The sequence below is a fragment of the Salvelinus alpinus genome, chromosome 26 (genome assembly GCF_045679555.1).
Source record: "Salvelinus alpinus chromosome 26, SLU_Salpinus.1, whole genome shotgun sequence".
In the NCBI taxonomy this organism is placed as follows: Eukaryota; Metazoa; Chordata; class Actinopteri; order Salmoniformes; family Salmonidae; genus Salvelinus; species Salvelinus alpinus.
The window spans coordinates 3800455-3821670 of NC_092111.1; the positions used below are offsets into that span (position 1 = coordinate 3800455).

At 42.5% G+C, this 21216-nt stretch overlaps 1 long non-coding RNA gene across 1 annotated transcript; it reads left to right on the forward strand.

Moving 5' to 3' along the window:
- Positions 1 to 4429: 4429 nt before the first annotated feature.
- LOC139554469 (uncharacterized) lies at positions 4430 to 15795 on the forward strand. Its single transcript, XR_011670846.1, has 3 exons — positions 4430 to 4760; positions 15097 to 15232; positions 15324 to 15795. It is a non-coding gene; the product is annotated as an uncharacterized lncRNA (long non-coding RNA).
- The last annotated feature ends 5421 nt before the right edge of the window (positions 15796 to 21216 follow it).

Sequence of the window (21216 nt, forward strand, 5' to 3'; positions counted from 1 at the left end):
TACACAGACCAGTGCGACATAAACAATCAGAGCTGCAGTAGGCCTATGTAAATAGACCATTGCCATATATGGATTTGTGCCATTTACTTTGAGCTGGACTGTGTTTACAGCATGAGCGGTCGTGAATAGATGCGCTTGTTTCGAGATCAATGTGAAAGCTGCATGTAGCCAAGTGTGCACATTTTGTTCATATCCTTTGCTAGTCAGTGAGTTATTAGCCCAGTTATGATTTACTCCTACAAGATCACAAAACTTGTAAATTTCTAGACATCTTTGAAAACCGAGTCAGGTAAAGAGCTTGTTTTTGTCTTAAAGGAGCAGTGTTGAATTTTGAGACAGGCTTGAATAAGTTAAGTAGCCAATAGGCAGAGAGTAGCATAATTTGTCTGATTCTCTGTAATAATGATATGGGAATAATAATGCATTTTATTTTGTAAAGTGGTTTCTTGCATAAAACACAATAACATTTGAAGGACAAGATGATAAACAGGTTAATGTCAAGCCCTGCATGTATTTTGGAATGTAGGCCAACATTGAACACCCCACATTATCTGCTACTGTAGGCTGAATGATCTCAACAGCTATTTCTATGTCAAAATGTTATGGGATGCATTTTCTACATTGTTTTTGATGGTAGGCCGCTTTGGTAGGCCTACATTTGATTGAATAGCCACAGTAGCCCACATGACCACTGTTAAAATTATACTTTAGAGGGTACAGCCTCAGTGTTCACAGTAAACACGCACTGGAAGTTACACAGAATTTTCACAATGTTCAAGTTTGCGCTCAGCAAACCTGAAATTTGCTCAGTTCCCAAAAAATGTAGAGGGTCTTCAGTGCATCAGCTGCTGTCTTTGTAACGCTCGTCAGAAGAAGTGGACCAAGGTGCAGCGTGGTACATGTTCATGCTTCTTTATTTAAATCCGAACACCAAACAAAACAGCAAAAGAACACCGAACGTCACGTTCTGAATGCTACACAGAGCTAACAAAAAAAACAACATCCCACAACCTAAGGTGGCAAAACAGGCTGCCTAAGTATGATTCCCAATCAGAGACAACGATAGACAGCTGTCCCTGATTGAGAACCATACCCGGCCAAAACATAGAAACACAAAACATAGAAATAAAGAACATAGAATGCCCACCCAAATCACACCCTGACCAAACCAAATAGAGACATAAAAAGGCTCTAAGGTCAGGGCGTGACAGTCTTTTCAATCATAGTTTCTGGGAGGATATCAGCAGCAGACACTCTAGTGCAGAGCAAAGGATCACGTGTACTTGACACAAACAGAGAACAAACCATTGAGGTAATGGGTGTGTCGGCAGAGGCCAGGTAGACAGAGCAATGCACATGCACTGAAACTAAAGTTTAAAAAAGTAGGCCTATGCAGTGCCTTCGGAAAGTGTTCAGATCACTTGACTTTTTCCACATTACAGCCTTATTCTAAAATTGGTTAAATAAAAATAAAAAATCTGCAATCTACACACAATACCCCATAATGACAAAGCGAAAACAGTTTGACATTTTTGCAAATGTATTAAAAATAAAAACAAATACTTTACTTACATAAGTATTCAGACCCTTTGCTACGAGACTCGAAATTGAGCTCAGGTGCATCCTGTTCCTATTGAGCGACCGTGAGATGTTTCTACAACTTGATTGGAGTCCACCTGTGGTAAATTCAATTGATTGGACATGATTTGGAAAAGCATACACCTGTCTATATAAGCTCCCACAGTTGACAGTGCATGTCAGAGCAAAAACCAAGCCATGAGGTTGAAGGAATTGTCCGTAGAGCTCCGAGACAGGATTGTGTCAAGGCACAGATTTGGGGAAGTGTACAAAAAAAATGTCTGTAGCATTGAAGGTCCACAAGAAGACAGTGGCCTCCATCATTCTTAAATGGAAGATGTTTGGAACCATCAAGACTCTTCCTAAAGCTGGCCGCCTGGCCAAACCGAGCAATTGGGGGAGAAAGGCCTTGGTCAGGGAGGTGACCAAGAACCTGATGGTCACTCTGACAGAACTCTAGAGTTCCTCTGTAGATTTGAGAGAACCTTCCAGAAGGACAACCATCTCTGCAGCACTCCACCAATCAGGCCTTTATGGTAGAGTGGCCAGACGGAAGCCACTCTTCAGTAAAAAGCCAATTTTCAGCCCGATTGGAGTTTTCCAAAAGGCACCTAAAGACTCTCAGACCATGAGAAACAAGATTCTCTGGTCTGATGAAACCAAGACTTAAAACTCTTTGGCCTGAATGCCAAGCGTCACATCTGGAGGAAACCTGGCATCATCCCCACGGTGAAGCATGGTGGTGGCAGCATCGTGCTATGGGGAGGTTTTTCAGTGGCAGGGACTGGGAGACTAGGCAGGATCAAGGCAAAGATGAACAGAGCAAAGTACAGAGAACCTTGATGGAAACCTGCTCCAGAGTGCTCAGGACCTTAGACTGGGGGAGATGGTTCACCTTTCAACAGGACAACAACCCTAAGCACACAGCCAAGACAATGCAGGAGTGGCTTCGGGACAAGTCTCTGAATGTCCTTGAGTGGCCCAGCCAGAGCCCAGACTTAATCTCCGGAGAGACCTGAAAATAGCTATGCAGCAACACTCCCCGTCCAACCTGGCAGAGCTGGAGAGAATCTGTAGAGAAGAATGGGAAAAACTCATACCCAAGAAGACTATGCTGTAATCGCTGCCAAAGGTGCTTCAACAAAGTACTGAGTAAAGGGTATGAATACTTGTGTAAATGGGATATTTCAACAACAAAAAATTAAAAGCTTTGCTTTGTCATTATGGTTTTTAGATTGATGAGGGGGAAAAACTATTTAATCAATTTTAGAATAAGGCTGTAACGTAACAAAATGTGGAAAGTCAAGGGGTCTGAATACTTTCCGAAGGCACTGTAAATATAAAATAACTAGAGATGTCACCAGTGGCCTCAGTAAATGTTTTTCTTCCCATTAAGATAAAATATAGAATCTCCCAGGTACCCCCTGGAGACTGCCCACGTACCCCGAGGGGTTGGGAAACACTATTAGCCCATACGCATGGACGTTCGGAAGCTTCACACGATTTTGTGAGAAGACCGATTTTCAGGACGTCTCATGGTCTGACAAAACCGCTCTAGCTTTGTCACCTTTCACCAGATGCGGAAGTGCGACATAGGCGGACGTGGTGGCTTGAGATCCAATGCAACAAAAAAATATCTACCTTAAAACCCTTTAGAACACATAGACGGTCTTTCTCTAATGTACTATAGCGGCCGCGACCTGCCTTGTTTTTCTAACAATGTGTCAATATCGCAAAATGAACTTGCTAACAACCTGTTGTCGTATTCGCGTGGCTGTTGTCATCAACCAGAAACAGGTGTGTTGAGAACTCGATCTGGAGGAATTACAAGCGCTTATTTCAGGGAGCGCTCGGTAAGCCACGCCCCAGTGGGCAGAGCTAGGCATGTTGGACTGGAACACGTTTTAATATGATATAAAGCCTCTTATTTTAAAAGTCCGCCATGGTTCTGTTTAGCCTAGTTATGCTAATATATTTGCAGTTAATAAGTCAAATATCTTTGAGTAGTTAACATGGAAACAACGAGTCCCAGGCAGTTCACAATAGAACATAAATAATTTATTAGGCTACCTAAATTATTGGGATCATCAGGTTACCACAAGGCTTTGGAATACATAGGGCTCGTTGACAAAACAGACCATGGGACGCCTTTTCCAATGAAGGTCTGTGGTCGGTCTGTGTAAATAATGTGTTTATATTAGACAGGTTGATAGCAGTGAATCTATTCATTTACTCTGATAATATTTGTAAGTAGAAGCCATATCAGCCAGAGTAACTAATTGTTCTCACTTTCATAGAATATTAAGATTTGTTTGCCTGACTGTGGGGCTCTTTACCTGAATTAGTAGGATTTTCTTGTGATCACAACATAACTACTTATTTTGCTCAAATAAAGATATAATTAAATTGTTTTCGTGGGCCTGGCTGAGAATAGAACATTCAGTTTTCTGCCTGAGTGTGGCGCTGTTCACTGCAATTTTCTGGATTCTCTTGCGACCAGAACAAAACTACTTTTACTCAACTAGAGATTGAAATTAAAGATAGTAATCGACGCTGGTATGTTTCCCTGTTTACTACTCAAAGATATTTTACTTAAGTAAAAGACGAAATTAACTGCAATACACTGGTCTCAAATATATTTGTTAGTTAGCATAACTAGGCTACACAGAACAATGGCGGCGCCACTTTAGCTTTTCACTGTGAAAAGTCGTGTCCGCTTCGGCGCCGTCATTTTGAGTAATTGTATTTAACCAAATTCTTATTTACAGTGACCGCCAAAACCCGGACGATGCTGGGCCAATTGTGCGCCGCCCTATGGGACTCCAAATCACGGCCGGATGTGATGCAGCCTGTATTCGAACCAGGGACGCCTCTTTTACCGAGGCGCCACTCGGGAGCCCTGTAATGAAGCTAAAATGATTTTTTTTTACGTCAAATGACAGCATACCCTGTTTCTGGAGTGATGAGAACTCGATCGGGTGGAATACGACGATACGAGCAACGAATGAGGTTAATTTATTAAACATATTTGATACAAGTGATTATTTCAGAGAGCGCTCTGTAAGCCACGCCCCAGTGGGCAGAGCTAGGCATGTTGGACTGGAACACGTTTTAATAAGTTAAACCTGTGCTAATGTTGGTTGATGATTCGGACACGCACATTGAAAAGCGATGATGTCGAGGTGAGTGAAAAGTAAACGGCAGATATGTGTGAGGCTGCGAAACTTGGGGAATAGCTCGCAAATCATGTCATGATAACTTGGTTGGTGAAGGCGAGCACATCAGCGGTGGAGCTCGAATGATTGCTCTCTGTCTCATGGAAGTAGTTTAAGTGTTTAGCTGTATCTAGTTGGTGGTTTTGTTTCTACCGGTGTAATTCATATGGAAACGACCCAAGCTGCTTGCTATAGCTAGGTAGTTAGGCTGTCAGGTAATAAAAGTGGGCTGCGCTCACGAAGCGTCAACCTCAGTTGGCACTTCCACTAGCTAGCCAAACAGACATCCAGTTAACTGGCCACCGAAATGAAGCCAAGGCTAGAGTAATTCGTTTTTATCTGTTGGGCTTGGTGTGCTAGGTGCAGATATTCATAGACTATACATACATTGCCTCGTTTTCCTATTATGACAGCATAGCTGTCGTTAGAGTAGTAGCCCGCGGAGTGGAGCTCATGATGAGTTGGCTATGTGTTTTCATTGCCAGCTAACAAGTTGTTTTGTTCAGTTTCTACCGATGCATTTCATTTGGAAACTGTCCCAGCTTTATAACTAATCAGCTAACATTGGCTAACTCTGGATGGAGAGGGAAAGAGATCCGTATCACACAATAAGGAACCCCCTTATTAGGAAGAGTGTATGGCTGAAAGAGGAAGGAAGAGCGAAATAGTGAGAGATTATGTTCCTGACCCACAATTGTATTTTTGTCGCTCCTCTCATCGCCGTCTTTTACTCTGTTCCTCTAGGTCAGTGAAAGTGAGGGAAGTGATGTGGAGAGTCAGGGCTCAACAGCAAAAAGCAGGGAGTTAGAGATGAGTGGAGAGTAAAGAGGTGGAGGGAGAGGGCGAAGCAGAGGAGGAAGAGTGTGCTCTCCGCACACCGGAGAGGGGAGCCTACATTTCCATGGAGTGTCTGCCCCAAGTCCCACCATTCACCCTTGTACCACACAGCCTGGGCCTAAAGTGAAAGTGGCTGGGGTTTGTGTTTAAAGTTGTACAACTATATATCTTTTGAAGAGCTTGTAATGGATTACAACAAGAAAATAGGTGGGGTTGACCATCTTGACCAATTTAGAAGCTATATCTATGTTGGATGCACAGGCAGAAAATAGTGGAAGTATGTGTTTTGGGGGATGCTCAACATTGCCATGGTAAATGCATACATTGTGTGGGGGACCCTGCAAAGGCCCCTTCCCAGAAACCGCAGGCGCTGGTCCCTGAAGGCATTCAAAATGCAGTTTGTCCATTCACTTTGTGATATGGTTACAGTGGCAGGAAGAGGGGAGACAAGACTGATACCAGGGCGTGTGGACTGAGTTGTAACTCATTTGAAAGCAGGTGAAGTTTGAAGGGCGCATGAGGCGGTGTGCATCCGGCGTGGACGCAGGGCAAAGAGTGGGAGTTGTGTAGAAACTCCTTTGGGTGCTCTATGTGTTCTGTGCCAATTTGCAGGATGGGGCAGTGATTCCAGAAGTTCCATGACATTTAGGCAAATGCAAACACTAAAGTGAGTGAAATATGAATTTGTTCTACACCGTCTCTGAACAGTTGTTTTGTATCTAATACTTCTTGTGTTCACTGAATTGTTGTCAAAGTAGGCTACTATTTCTACATTGTGTCATGCCTGGTCTGTACTAAGTCTTGAGAGAGGTTACCTGCATTTGAAATGGTCTCTCGTTTATTTTTTACATTGTTACAGAATAAAGAATCGTTCTCAAATAGCCTACTTTGTGGGTTTTGAAATACTTCCTGAATATTGTCCTCTGGTCACGTTTTTGATATTTTTATTTATATGTAAATAATATTTCCAAGTTTAAGTTACATTTTGAGTGAGTAATTTACCACAATTTAAATACTCTATGGTTTTTCTTCTTTTGAGTGTCGATCGTTGTTTGATAGTGTATTTACACAATGGAAGGCAATGAGTGTTATTCCTTGACACGAACGTCAGAGGAAGTGCTCTTTAACTTGTAATTGTCATTTGTTCTTGATCTGTGTCTGGTTTGAAAATGAGCTTTACTTAAATTCTCAGTAATCTAGAATTCAATTGGGGTCTAAAGGGTTAAACTAACATCCAACAGCAGAGTGGAGGTCAATTATAAGAACATGCATAATAGAAACATCTAATTAAGATTAAAGCAAGATCAATTTGTGGACAGATAGTAATGACCAACTGAACAACATGGAGATTCATTGGGACTAGGGTTTGATTCTGATCAATGACCCCTTCCTTTTTATGGACTGTAGCCTACATGTATATATTAACTGATTCCTTCAAAGTATGTACAGTACACATCCCAACCCACTCGGGTGTGTTAAATCTTGCTAGTGTCACTTTGTGTTTGTTATATTTCTCTTGTATATATATTTGTTGCTTTAGGTTACGTGTCTGATTTTTCAATAACAATCAGTGCAGTACCTGTATGTTGGAATTGAATACAAAATAAGTTTAAAAAGAAATTACATCTTCAAGTTGATCATTGCGAGAAACTAATGGCAAGACTTAAATGGCTAAGCCAATTTAAGTCAAAACTGTAACAAGTCCACTTAGGAATATTCAATGTCGTCTTGGTAAGCTACTCCAGTGTATATTTGGCCTTGTCTTTTAGGTTATTGTCCTGCTGAAAGGTGAATTTGTCTCCCAGTGTCTGTTGGAAAGCAGACTGACCAAGGGTTTCCTCAGATTTTTCCTGTGCTTAGCTCTATTCTGCTTCTTTTTATCTGAAAAACTCCCCAGACCTTGCTGATGACAAGCATACCCATAACATAATGCAACAACCCCATGCTTAAAAATATGAAGAGTAGTACTCGGTGATGTGTTGTTGGATATGCCCCAAATATGCTGCTTTGTATTCAGGACAAAGTTAATTTCTTTGCCACAGTTTTGCTTTATTGCAAACAGGATGCATAAAAAAAAATAAAAAAAGTACAGGTGAACTTGTGGATACGCTTTGTCTGTGTCCAGTATGAAGGAAGTTCACGAACTAGCGTTAGCGCAATGACGAAGTCTATGGGTATCTACTGCTAGATGTCCAGTCATTGCGCTAACGCTAGTTAGCACTGGCTCGCAAAACTACTTCCTTCATACTGGACACAGAGACATAAAAATTATATCCACAAGTTAATCTGACTCTGGGGAAGTGAAGAAAGTGCGTCATTGCCAAATCCTGAAATATCTCTTTAAACTCTGCTTAAGTCACCATTGGCCTCATGGTGAAATCCCAGAGCAGTTTTCTTCCTCTCCGGCAACTGACTTAGGAAGGACGCCTGTATCTTTGTAATGACACACCATCAAGTGTAATTAATACTTCACCATGCTCAAAGGGATATACAATAGCAGGCATTTTGTTAATCCATCTACCAATAGTCACCCTTCTTCGCAAGGTATTGGAAAACCTCCAAGGCTTTTGTGCTTGAAATTCACTGCGAGAATGAGGGTCCTTACAAATATGTGTGTGGTGTACAGAGATGAGGTAGTCATTCAGAAATCATGTTAAACTCTTATTTCATACAGAGTTCATGCAACTTGTGACTTAAGCACATTTCTACTCCTAAAGTATTTAGGCTTGCCATAACAAAGGGGTTGAATACTTACTCAGGACATTTCCGTTTTAGCATTTTATTAATTTGTCAAAATAATTAAACATAGGGGCCTCCCGGGTGGCGCAGTGGTCTAGGGCACTGCATCGCAGCGCTAGCTGCGCCACCAGAGTCTCTGGGTTCGCGCCCAGGCTCTGTCGCAGCCGGCCGCGACCGGGAGGTCCGTGGGGCGACGCACAATTGGCCTAGCGTCGTCCTGGTTAGGGAGGGTTTGGCCGGTAGGGATGTCCTTGTCTCATCGCACTCCAGCGACTCCTGTGGCGGGCCGGGCGCAGTGAGCGCTAACCAAGGGGGCCAGGTGCACGGTGTTTCCTCCGACACATTGGTGCAGCTGGCTTCCGGGTTGGAGGCGCGCTGTGTTAAGAAGCAGTGCGGCTTGGTTGGGTTGTGCTTCGGAGGACGCGTGGCTTTCGACCTTCGTCTCTCCTGAACCCGTACGGGAGTTGTAGTGATGAGACAGGATAGTAATTACTAGCGATTGGATTCCACGAAAATTGGGGAGAAAAGGGGGTAAAATTTAAAAATATATATAATAATAATAATAATAATTAAACATAAGTCCACTTTGACATTATTTTAAAACTATTTCACCTTTATTTAACCAGGTAGGCCAGTTGCGAACACGTTCTTGTTTACAACTGCGCCCTGGCCAAGATAAGGCAAAGCAGTGCTACAGAGTTACACATGGGATAAACAGTCAATAACGCAATAGAAAAATCTATATACAGTGTGTGCAAATGTAGTAAGATTAGGGAGGTAAGGGAAAAAAATAGGCCATAGTGGTGAAATAATTACAATTTAGCATTAACACTGGAGTGATAGATGTGCAAGTAGAGATACTGGGCTGCAAAGGAGCAAAAAATAAATATGGGGATGAGGTAGTTGGGTGGGCTATTTACAGTTGGGCTGTGTACAGGTGCAATGATCGGTAAGCTGCTCTGACAGCTGATGCTTAAAGTTAGTGAGGGGGTTATGAGTCTCCAGCTTCAGATTTTTGCAATTTGTTCCAGTCATTGGCATCAGAGAACTGGAAGGAAAGGCGGCCAAAGGAAGTGTTGGCTTTGGGGATGACTAGTGAAATATACCTGCTGGAGCGCGAGGCTACGGGTGGGTGCTGCTATGGTGACCAGTGAGCTGAGATAAGGCGGGGCTTTACATAGCAAAGACTTATAGATGACCTGGAGCCAGTGGGTTTGGCGATGAATATGACGCGAGGGCCAGCCAACGAGAGCATACAGGTCGCAGTGGTGGGTAGTATATGGGGCTTTGGTGACAAAATAGATGGCACTGTGATAGCAAACTGGATGTAGTCTGAGTAGAGTGTTAGAGGCTATTTTGTAAATGACGTCGCCAAAGTAAAGGATGGGTAGGATAGTCAGTTTTCCAAGGGTATGTTTGGCAGCATGAGTAAAGGTTTTTTTGCTAAATAGGAAGCTGATTCTAGATTTAATTTTGGATTGGAGATGCTTGATGTGAGTCTACAGTCAAACCAGACACCTAGGTGTTTGTAGTTGTCCACATATTCTAAGTCAGAACCATCCAGAGTAGTGATGCTAGTCGGGCGGGCAGCGATCAGTTGAAGAGCATGTATTTAGTTTTACTTGCATTTAAGAGGCGTTGAGGCCACGGAAGTAGTGTTGTATGGCATTAAAGCTCGTCTGGAGGTTTGTTAACAGTGTCCAAAGAAGGGCCAGAAGTATATAGGATGGTGTCTGCGTAGAGGTGGATCAGAGAATCACCAGCAGCAAGAGCGACATCATGGATGTATACAGAGAAAAGAGTCAGACTGAGAATTGAACCCTGTGGCACCCCCAGAGACTGCCAGAGGTCAGGACAACAGGCCCTCCGATTTGACACACTGAACTCTGAGAAGTAGCTGGTGAACCAGGCGAGGCAGTCATTTGAGAAGCCAAGGCTTTTGAGTCTGCCGATAAGAATGCGGTGATTGACAGAGTCGAAAGCCTTGGCCAGGTCGATGAAGACGGCTGCACAGTACTGTCTTATCGATGGCGGTTATGATATCGTTTAGGACCTTGGGTCTGGGTGAAGGAGTGATGTGGGTTGGGGGCAAGTTGCTGCAGGGGGTGCTGAGATATTGGCCGGGGTAGCCAGGTGGAAAGCATGGCCAGCCGTAGAAAAATGCTTATTGAAATGATCGATTATCGTAGATTTATCGGTGGTGACTGTTTCCTATCCGCAGTGCAGTGGGCAGCTGGGAGGAGGTGCTCTTATTCTCCATGGACTTTAATGTCCCAAAACGTCTTGGAATTAGTGCTACAGGAAACAAATTTATGTTTGAAAAAGCTAGCCTTAGCTTTCCTAACTGACTGAGTATATTGGTTCCTGACTTCCCTGAATTATTGTGTGTAGATTGAGGATTATTTTTGAAACAATCCATTTTAGAATAATGCTGTAACGTTACAAAATGTGTAAAAAGTAAAGGGATCTGAATACATTTTCCGAAGACACTGTATGTGGATGATTTATAATTCCAGGCACATTTTAAAAGCTAGGCTATTGATTATAGACCTAATTAAGTTGATTTTCTCTCTCCTCAATTTTCTATGACAATTAGGCTAACACCTTGCCCAAACCGGCTGCGCGCGTGCGCTATCATGCATACATTTATTTTGCCCCCCCACACAACACGATCACGACACGCAGGTTAAAATATCAAAACAAACTCTGAACCAATGACTTTAATTTGGGGACAGGTCGAAAAGCATTAAACATGTATGGTAATTTAGCTAGTTAGCTTGCACTTGCTAGCTAACGTTAATTTGTCCTATTTAGCTAGCTTGCTGTTGCTAGCTAATTTGTCCTGGGATATAAACATTGAGTTGTTATTTTACCTGAAATGCACAAGGATCTCTACTCCGACAATTAATCCACACATAAAACGGCCAACCGAATCGTTTCTAGTCATCTCTCCTCCTTCCAGGCTTTTTCATCGTTTAAATTATATGGTGATCGCATCTAAACTTTCATTGTATTACCACGACTACCGGCAAAACAGTCCGTCTTTCTATCACCCACGTGGGTATAACCAATGAGGAGATGGCACGTGGGTACCTGCTTCTATAAACCAATGAGGAGATGGGAGAGGCAGGACTTGCAGCACGATCTGCGTCAGAAATAGGAATGAGTTCTATTTTAGCCCTTGGCGTCGCAGACGCTCGTTGGCGCAATAATTGAATAACATGGATTTCTACATTTATTTTGCGACGCTCGCGCACGCGACGTGTCCGGTCTGGTCAGCATGTAAGGCTGTTTCCTCGTCGCTTCTGCTGCCGCCGCTGCATTGTTCTCAATCCCAATATGCTGGTTAATTTTGCTATTATGCACATACCAACATAGGGAAAGGCACCAGTTCTACGGCGCACTGACGATTATGTTTCAGAACCGTGGACCGTATCCAACGTGAGAGACGGCGCATTTGTTATAAAATAGTGTTTTATTATTGCACTATTATTTTTACATAATATAACCATATACCATTTCAGTATCACATTTCTTAGTGATGGACTGTGCTATCCCCGTGTCCTCCAATGAATTAGACCACTGAGACATGTGCGAATGTGACCGGTGTCTTGTCCACCATGAAGAAAAATAAATAAATAGCTGACTGCTCGACTAAAGAATTCTCGGTAGACCGACAGCCTATCAACCAAACAACCGACCAGTCGACTAAAAGGGGTCAGCCTTAATTATCTTACAAAAACGAATTTGTTGCAGAAAACGTCTCGCAAGTTTATGGCAAATTTGATGCAAACTAACATATTGGGCCACAAAATGTTGCTAGAAGTTTGAAAACGTTTGCCAACAAATCAAATGTTATTTGTCACATACACATGTTTAGCAGATGTTATTGCGAGTGTAGCAAAATGTTTGTGTTTCTAGCTCCAACTGTGCAGTAATATCTACAGTACATAATTTTCACGTCATAGTCAACATAGCTACTAGAACTAACCCGCTACAATCATGCAGTACAGTATATTCAGCAGCAACCCGTTTAAACGGTTACACCGGGGGGCCCCAGTGGCAAAGAGGTCCAGTGTTGGATAGCCATAGCCAGCTAGCTAACATCTCTGTTTGAGCCAGTTATTTGAGTAGGCTAAACTAGCTAGCTGCATTTGACACTAGCGAAGTAAGTGAAAGTGAAACAAAGTATACTACGAAATATAGCTCTCTCCCTTCTCCTTAATTTTGGAAGAAATAATTTAACTGTTCAACTATTGTCTTTCTGAGTCAACTACTCACCACATTTTATGCGCTGCAGTGCTATCTAGATGTAGCTTTCGGTACTAGATTCATTCATTCTCTGATCCTTTGATTGGGTGGACAAGATGTCAGTTCATGCTACACGAGCTCTGATAGGCTGGAGGACTTCCTCCGGGAAGTTGTCATAATTACTGTGTAAGTCTATGGAAGGGAGTGAGAACCACGAGCCACCTAGTTTGCGTACATTGACTTTAATACAAAGAGGAGGACATAAGCTAGCTGACCCCCGGCTACACCCTGGTGCTATCCTACAGAGTGCTGCTGAGGCTACTGTAGATCTTCATTGCAAAACAGTGTATTTTAAGAAATTATTTGGTGACTTGAATATACACTGCTCAAAAAAATACTGCTTAAACAACACAATGTAACTCCAAGTCATTCACACTTCTGTGAAATCAAACTGTCCACTTAGGAGGGCCGTAGGAGGGCAACAACCCAGCAGCAGGACCGCTACCTCCGCCTTTGCAAGGAGGAGCACTGCCAGAGCCCTACAAAATGACCTCCAGCAGGCTACAAATTTTGCAGGGCCCTGGCAGTGCTCCTCCTGCTCAAAGGCGGAGGTAGTGGTCCTGCTGCTGGGTTGTTGCCCTCCTACGTTCTCCTCCACGTCTCCTGATGTACTGGCCTGTCTCCTGGTAGCGCCTCCATGCTCTGGACACTACGCTGACAGACACAGCAAACCTTCTTGCCACAGCTCGCATTGATGTGCCATCCTGGATGAGCTGCACTACCTGAGCCACTTGTGTGGGTTGTAGACTCCGTCTCATGCTACCACTAGAGTGAGAGCACCGCCAGCATTCAAAAGTGACCAAAACATCAGCCAGGAAGCATAGGAACTGAGAAGTGGTCTGTGGTCATCACCTCCAGAATCACTCCTTTATTGAGGGTGTCTTGCTAATTGCCTTTAATTTCCACCTTTTGTCTATTCCATTTGCACAACAGCATGTGAAATTTATTGTCAATCAGTGTTGCTTCCTAAGTGGACAGTTTGATTTCACAGAAGTGTGATTGACTTGGAGTTACATTGTGTTGATTAAGTGTTCCCTTTATTTTTTTGAGCAGTGTATTTAGTATAGTTATCTGTTTTTAATGTGTCACTTTTATTTTTCTGAAATTTACTGAGGAGGATGATCCTCCCCTTCCTCCTCTGAGGAGCCTTCACTGCTAGCTAGCAATGTTTCTAACATCTCTTTATTCTGTACTTAAATGCAGAGGTCAAGGCCAATGGACAGCTTTGTAAAGGATACGCTGAATGAGTGTAACCTGGCCTTTTTGATTCCAAAGTTTGAGGGTTAGTAAAATGGATAAATTCTCTTTTGAGAGTGAGGGGACAGAGCTTTTGTGGGGGGGTAACGCAGATTTTCATTGATCCTGTGTAAAACAGCATCTCCATCTTCCACATTATCATCGATAACCAATAGTACAACCTTAGTAGAATCTTGAAAGACTTAACTTCACAGGAGCTTCTTAGAACAATGAAGCAACTTTATGACACTGCTCCCTTTAGACATAACAAAAAGCTGTTTTCCTGACTCAATTTTCAAAGATGGCTAGAAATGTACATATGTTGTGCTCTTGTAGGACGCAGTCACTCCAACATTACTGACTACAAGTTATATATAACTGGGCTAACACTAACTAGCAAAGAATATGAATAAATGTGCACGAGTGGCTACATGCAGCTCTTGATTTGATTTCAAAATGAATGGCACAAATCCATGTATGGCAATGGTCTATTTGCATATAGGCCTACTGCAGCTCTGATTGGTTATGGCGCACCAGTCTGTGTAGGGGAATACCTGTCAATGCAATAGAATCCTACTCTGATACGCTCTGCCTATAACAAGATCTCTTGAATAGTTTGTTTTGTTTCGGTATAATGCATTGAAAGTGGATAATTGTGTTTGTTCGATCGCAATTCCAACAGTAAAGGCAAACATTGATAGTGTTAACTAACGAGAAGTTCAATCTTGTGCGTCTTTGCGCAGGCTGAGCTTTTGTTTCTGCATGGCAGTCCCGGGGAGCTGCACGCCTGCATGCAGTTTAGAGGGAATATTGGCTTTGACCACACTGGTCTTGAAAGGAGGCTGTTTGTTAATGCAATATTCACTCATAAATTGTGCGACAGGGTTCTCTCAATGTTTTTTTTCCCCCCTCGGGTTGAGACGTCTCATTGTTTGGATTTGAAAACCCAACCATTGTAATAAAAGGGGGCGGTGCTAGGCCGCTGTGTTTGAGCACCGTTTGAGTGAGAGACACAGAGGAGAGCCAACCAGTAAAAGCACAGCCCCCTTCATTATCGACTCATTGTGCCGACAACATCAAAGAGCCATTCCAGACTGAGGTCAGGATGACTTTGAGAGTTAGGTGTTAGAGCAATGATTAACTGCAATGGAAAAGTAATTGTTTGTCTGCTTTACTACAGATTGTTCAGGACTTCTCTATTTGAAACCCGGACTGCTCGGTGAAGCTCACTGAACTGGATCGGGGTCTTCAAGGACCAAAAATGTTGCTTCGCCAGCTGAGAAAAGCAGGCCCAAGATCTTCTCTTCAAAGTGCAGGTATAGTTTGAAAGAACCATGCTGGTGGTGCCAGATGCTCATTCATTTTTGCCTGAAACGATCAGGTTAATCACTAAATATTTCTCTCCAGATGCACAAGGTGATATCCCTTTGACACTTCTGCCAGTGGTCCTCCCACACCAGTCTACAAGATTGGCAGGAAGACATTCCGACCCAGCTTCTAAGAGACCAGAAAGTCCTTCATTGACTTGCAGCCTGTAAATTTAAATAGTGGATAGGCATAGGGAGATGGATGGGGAAATTAGATGATAGCGTTTGTAAGCCTTGAATGAACAGAACACCATTCCAATATCTGTTATGCAGAACTGCACACTCCAAGATATTGTTGTGTAAATGAACCTATAGATACTGTAGGCAGGGCCTGAGTATGGTACAGCCCATTACTCATATGTTAAATTGCCTACTTATAACCCGACAACGGCTGTATTTATTTAAAAAATATATATAATTCTATAAACATTTTGAATGTGCTTGGTTGGTCACTTTTAACATACTTCCATGGTGTCTTAATTAATTAAATACACTTTCATCTAAATTAAAAATGTTAGTATGAATAGATAATGTACCTCATGATTATCAGCTGAAATTATCAGCCTTTCTTAACTCGCTCTGCTTTTAAGATGCTGATGATAAGCTGTTGCGTACCGTTTTTGTTTGAACAATAGTAGGAGAAAAAGAAAACCAAATGAAGTTTCATCAACTGCCCATGGACCAGGTTAGAAGAACCTCATGGTTTCTGGTAATTACGCTGTGATGATTATGATGGAAAGCTGTGAGCTCCTGTTACTCAATACATGTGTGTTCAAAGTACTTCATCGCCGGTAACACTTGTTTGTATCTAACTAGCTATGTGTATTGCACAAAGCTTGCTAGTTAGCTTGTAGTAAGGACTAGTGCGCTGTATCCATACAAATAACAACTATAATATTCTTCTGCATTTGGATATTTATGCAAACATGTAGATTCCACCAAGTAGGTGTAGATAATGCCATAAGCCAATTTGGTAGGGTTGTCTCCCCAGCTGGTCTCCGGGAAGTTGAAAGGACATTAAAACACCATTTAAAATTTTGCTACATAAGACCGAATTGAGCCGGTCGGTCACATATAGGCAAAAAATCTACTTTTCTAATTACCTAGACCGTTCAAAGGCAGGCAAAGACTGGAAGTAGTTACGCGACGTATCTAAAACTAGCGAATTAGATTGAGATTAACTTCTCTCACTAGCCAGCCAGATAACATAAGCTAACCGTCAAAAAAGCTAGGGGTAAACAAACAGTGACTTAAGTATAATGTGACCGCTTACTGTCAGTGTTGGCAGGTCGGGTAACACATTAGCGTGGCAGAATAAGTATCATGCAAATCATTTGTTGTGACAGCCAAGTATGTTAATAACGACACATGAGGCTGCTGAAAATGTTTATTGAAATGACAAAAAAATTGTCAGTAGTTTGCTGAAGATGCCACCATAGTTTGGCTAATTACATGGGAGTAATGAGTACCCTACTGCTGTACCCTAATCGGGGTGTGGTCACGTTAAGTCACACCTCCGTGTGTATCTATGAGCCTCCGCCCCAAATTGAATGGAAGATGTAGGTATCAAACAGGGATTGTGTGTTTTATATTTTCTTAAATGGCTATATAGTATACAAAATAAATTGTGAGTGGCATTGTCAGTGTGCCTCCATGCTTTGCACAAGTCATCATATTCTAAAATCTAACAGGTTGGGACCAACATGGTTGAGTACCTGCACCAGGCGGAGGTGTCCAGACCCTACCAATTTGTGTTGGCTCTTGGGGACTGCTCACAGGTGTTTACAGTCATTAGTGGACAGGCATTTGAACAAGGTACAGTGCATTGGATGTGTCCTAATATGTGTTTGATATCAAGATCCGATCTAGATCCGATCCAAGTGTGGAACGCAGCAGAAAAGTCTTATTTTTTTTAAAGCTACTATATTAATCGGAGCTGATAAATCACGAGGGAGAGAGGCGCCGCTCTAGCAGGCGGGGGAGGGTCTGTACTCTGAGCAAGTGACATAGGGAGGGAGAGACAGCAACCAACAAAGCCGACTCGCGCTATAGTAGACTAATAGCTGTCATAGCTAGGTTATTTATCAGCAAATATGAATACGAAGTACCTGTCTTGACTGCATCATACTGGGTGAAGCTAGTTAAGCTAGCTAACTTTAGCTAGCTAGGCTAATTGAGGCTGCAGTGCATGCACTTTCTCATCCTGCAGTTACAAAAAAACAACTCCATTCAAATATTAAGTAGCAGCGTACCTGGCAAAGGCAGAGATTGATTGCTTTATGCTCACTTTCATCCATTGTACAGGACGCGAACAGGTGACTGACGTTTCGACGTCCAGCTGAGGTCTTCCTCAGAGTGACCTGACCATTGCACTTAGCTCTTATTTATAGCCCATTGAGACACAACAATGTAAAAAAAAAAAAGTATAAGGATAATGTTTCAACGTAAATGGCAAATTATAGCACAAAATAATAAGGTAAATAGTATGTCTCGTTAATCAATAGGACATGTCAAAATATACATAGATTATATTTTGGTGTCTATGAATCCGGAGACACAGAGACCCAAGAATCATGGTAACAACATTATAGAAACGAGGACAGTGAAAAATAATTGTTTAGCCACTTTGAATCCACAGTGTCTAAGCAGTACTGCCATAATGGCTCCTTGTTTTAGTTAACGTACAATGTCACCACCTCTTGGTGTAATTTGGCTGTGTTCTATGGCTACAAAGCGCAGGGAGGAAGGTGAGCCATGGTTGGCTTCAATGCAGTGGCACGCAATAGCATAGTCTGTTTTTATTTCGAATAGCAGGCTCATCAATCCACCTCCAGGCCACCTGAGGAAGTTCAGTCAGAACCGCAACAAGAATATTCAGTAATCAACATATCACCAGGGTCTCTCACTGATGCCCAAATGTCAGTCCTGAGTAAAGGACTCTCTTTATCCCCTTCTGATAGGATAGACCCTTTTGCATTAAAAGTTGACACTTTCAAATGTATTTGCGAATTACATTTAAATAAGTTATTCTGTACTAATAGGCATTGATTTATGGGACACTGGGAGGAGACCTTCATTTATGATGTCCAGAAAAACTCATATTTCCACAATGTCGCACTTTGGAAAAGATACACTATATATAGAAAAGTATGTGGACAACCCTTCAAATGAGTGTTAGGCACACAAATCGAGCACACACCCATGCAATCTCCATAGACAAACATTGGCAGTAGAATGGCCTTACAACCCATGTGCCGGTCTCATCAAATCCATCGTATTGAAACACTGGAACATCCTCAAAAGTGATCCAAATCTACCAGAGTTCACAACATTGCACTGCATTTGTTTTCGCTGTGTGCGCAATCTAGCCGATTCCGTTACGCACAGCATCCAGCTACCAAAGACGGGTGACGCTTGGCTCCCAGGCCCGCCCAATGGTAATTACAAGTGTGGCCACTGTGTATGTTGTGACAATACGACCAACACTAAAGTTTTTTACCACCCGAGAACAGGTAAAGTATACAAAATTCAAAGCTTCATTAACTGTAGCACCACAAATGTCATATACAGTGGGGAGAACAAGTATTTGATACACTGCCGATTTTGCAGGTTTTCCTACTTACAAAGCATGTAGAGGTCTGTAATTTTTATCATAAGTACACTTCAACTATGAGAGACGGAATCTAAAACAAAAATCCAGAAAATCACATTGTATGATTTTTAAGTAATTAATTTGCATTTTATTGCATGACATAAGTATTTGATACATCAGAAAAGCAGAACTTAATATTTGGTACAGAAACCTTTGTTTGCAATTACAGAGATCATACGTTTCCTGTAGTTCTTGACTAGGTTTGCACACACTGCAGCAGGGATTTTGGCCCACTCCTCCCTACAGATCTTCTCCAGATCCTTCAGGTTTCGGGGCTGTCGCTGGGCAATACGGACTTTCAGCTCCCTCCAAAGATTTTCTATTGGGTTCAGGTCTGGAGACTGGCTAGGCCACTCCAGGACCTTGAGATGCTTCTTACGGAGCCACTCCTTAGTTGCCATGGCTGTGTGCTTCGTGTCGTTGTCATGCTGGAAGACCCAGCCACGACCCATCTTCAATGCTCTTACTGAGGGAAGGAGGTTGTTGGCCAAGATCTCGCGATACATGGCCCCATCCATCCTCCCCTCAATACGGTGCAGTCGTCCTGTCCCCTTTGCAGAAAAGCATCCCCAAAGAATGATGTTTCCACCTCCATGCTTCACGGTTGGGATGGTGTTCTTGGGGTTGTACTCATACTTCTTCTTCCTCCAAACACGGCGAGTGGAGTTAGACCAAAAAGCTCTATTTTTGTCTCATCAGACCACATGACCTTCTCCCATTCCTCCTCTGGATCATCCAGATGGTCATTGGCAAACTTCAGACAGGCCTGGACATGCACTGGCTTAAGCAGGGGGACCTTGCGTGCGCTGCAGGATTTTAATCCATGACGGCGTAGTGTGTTACTAATGGTTTTCTTTGAGACTGTGGTCCCAGCTCTCTTCATGTCATTGACCAGGTCCTGCCGTGTAGTCTAGGGCTGATCCCTCACCTTCCTCATGATCATTGATGCCCCACGAGGTGAAATCTTGCATGGAGCCCCAGACCGAGGGTGATTGACCGTCATCTTGAACTTCTTCCATTTTCTAATAATTGCGCCAACAGTTGTTGCCTTCTCATCAAGCTGCTTGCCTATTGTCCTGTAGCCCATCCCAGCCTTGTACAGGTCTACAATTTATCCCTGATGTCCTTACACAGCTCTCTGGTCTTGGCCATTGTGGAGAGGTTGGAGTCTGTTTGATTGAGTGTGTGGACAGGTGTCTTTTATACAGGTAACGAGTTCAAACAGGTGCAGTTAATACAGGTAATGAGTGGAGAACAGGAGGGCTTCTTAAAGAAAAACTAACAGGTCTGTGAGAGCCGGAATTCTTACTGGTTGGTAGGTGATCAAATACTTATGTCATGCAATAAAATGCAAATTAATTATTTAAAAATCATACAATGTGATTTTCTGGATTTTAAAAATTACAGACCTCTACATGCTTTGTAAGTAGGAAAACCTGCAAAATCGGCAGTGTATCAAATACTTGTTCTCCCCACTGTACATGCTCAAATGCATCTGCGGGTCTGCTTATATTGGTCAAACTTAAAGCCAATTTACAGTACCAGTCAAAAGTTTGAACACACCTACTCATTCAAGGTTTTTTCTTTATTTTTACTATTTTCTACATTCTAGAATAATAGTGACGATATCAAAACAAATCAAAATATATTTAATATTTTAGATTCTTCAAAGTAGCCACCCTTTGCCTTGATGACAGCTTCGCACACTCTTGGCATTCTCTCAACCATCTTCACGAGGAACGCTTTTCCAACTGTTTTAATGGAGTTCCCACATATGCTGAGCACTTGTTAGCTGCTTTTCCTTCACTCAGCGGTCCAACTCATCCCAAACCATTTCAATTGGGTTGAGGTCGGGTGATTGTGGAGGCCAGGTCATCTGATGCAGCACTCCATCTCTCTGCTTCTTAGTCAAAAACTTTTGACTGGTACTGTATGCTTGATTGGAAAATGTGGTCGGAGACTTCCTCCCTGTGCTTTGTAGCTCTAGAGCACGTCTACATTTCACCAAGATGAGGTGACATATGTAAACTAAAACAAAGAGAGCCATTCTGGCAGTACTCCTTAGACACTGTAGATTCAAAGGCGCTATAAACTATCCTTTTTCACTGTCCTTGTTTCTATAATGTTGTTGCCTTGATATTTTGGGTCTCTGTGTCTCCGGATTCAAAGACACCCCAATATCACCTATGTATATTTTGACATAGCCTATTGATTAACGAGAAGTCAGCAAGTTCATAAAACAACGGCGGAGAACTCGAGAACATTGAGCGGGAGAACATGC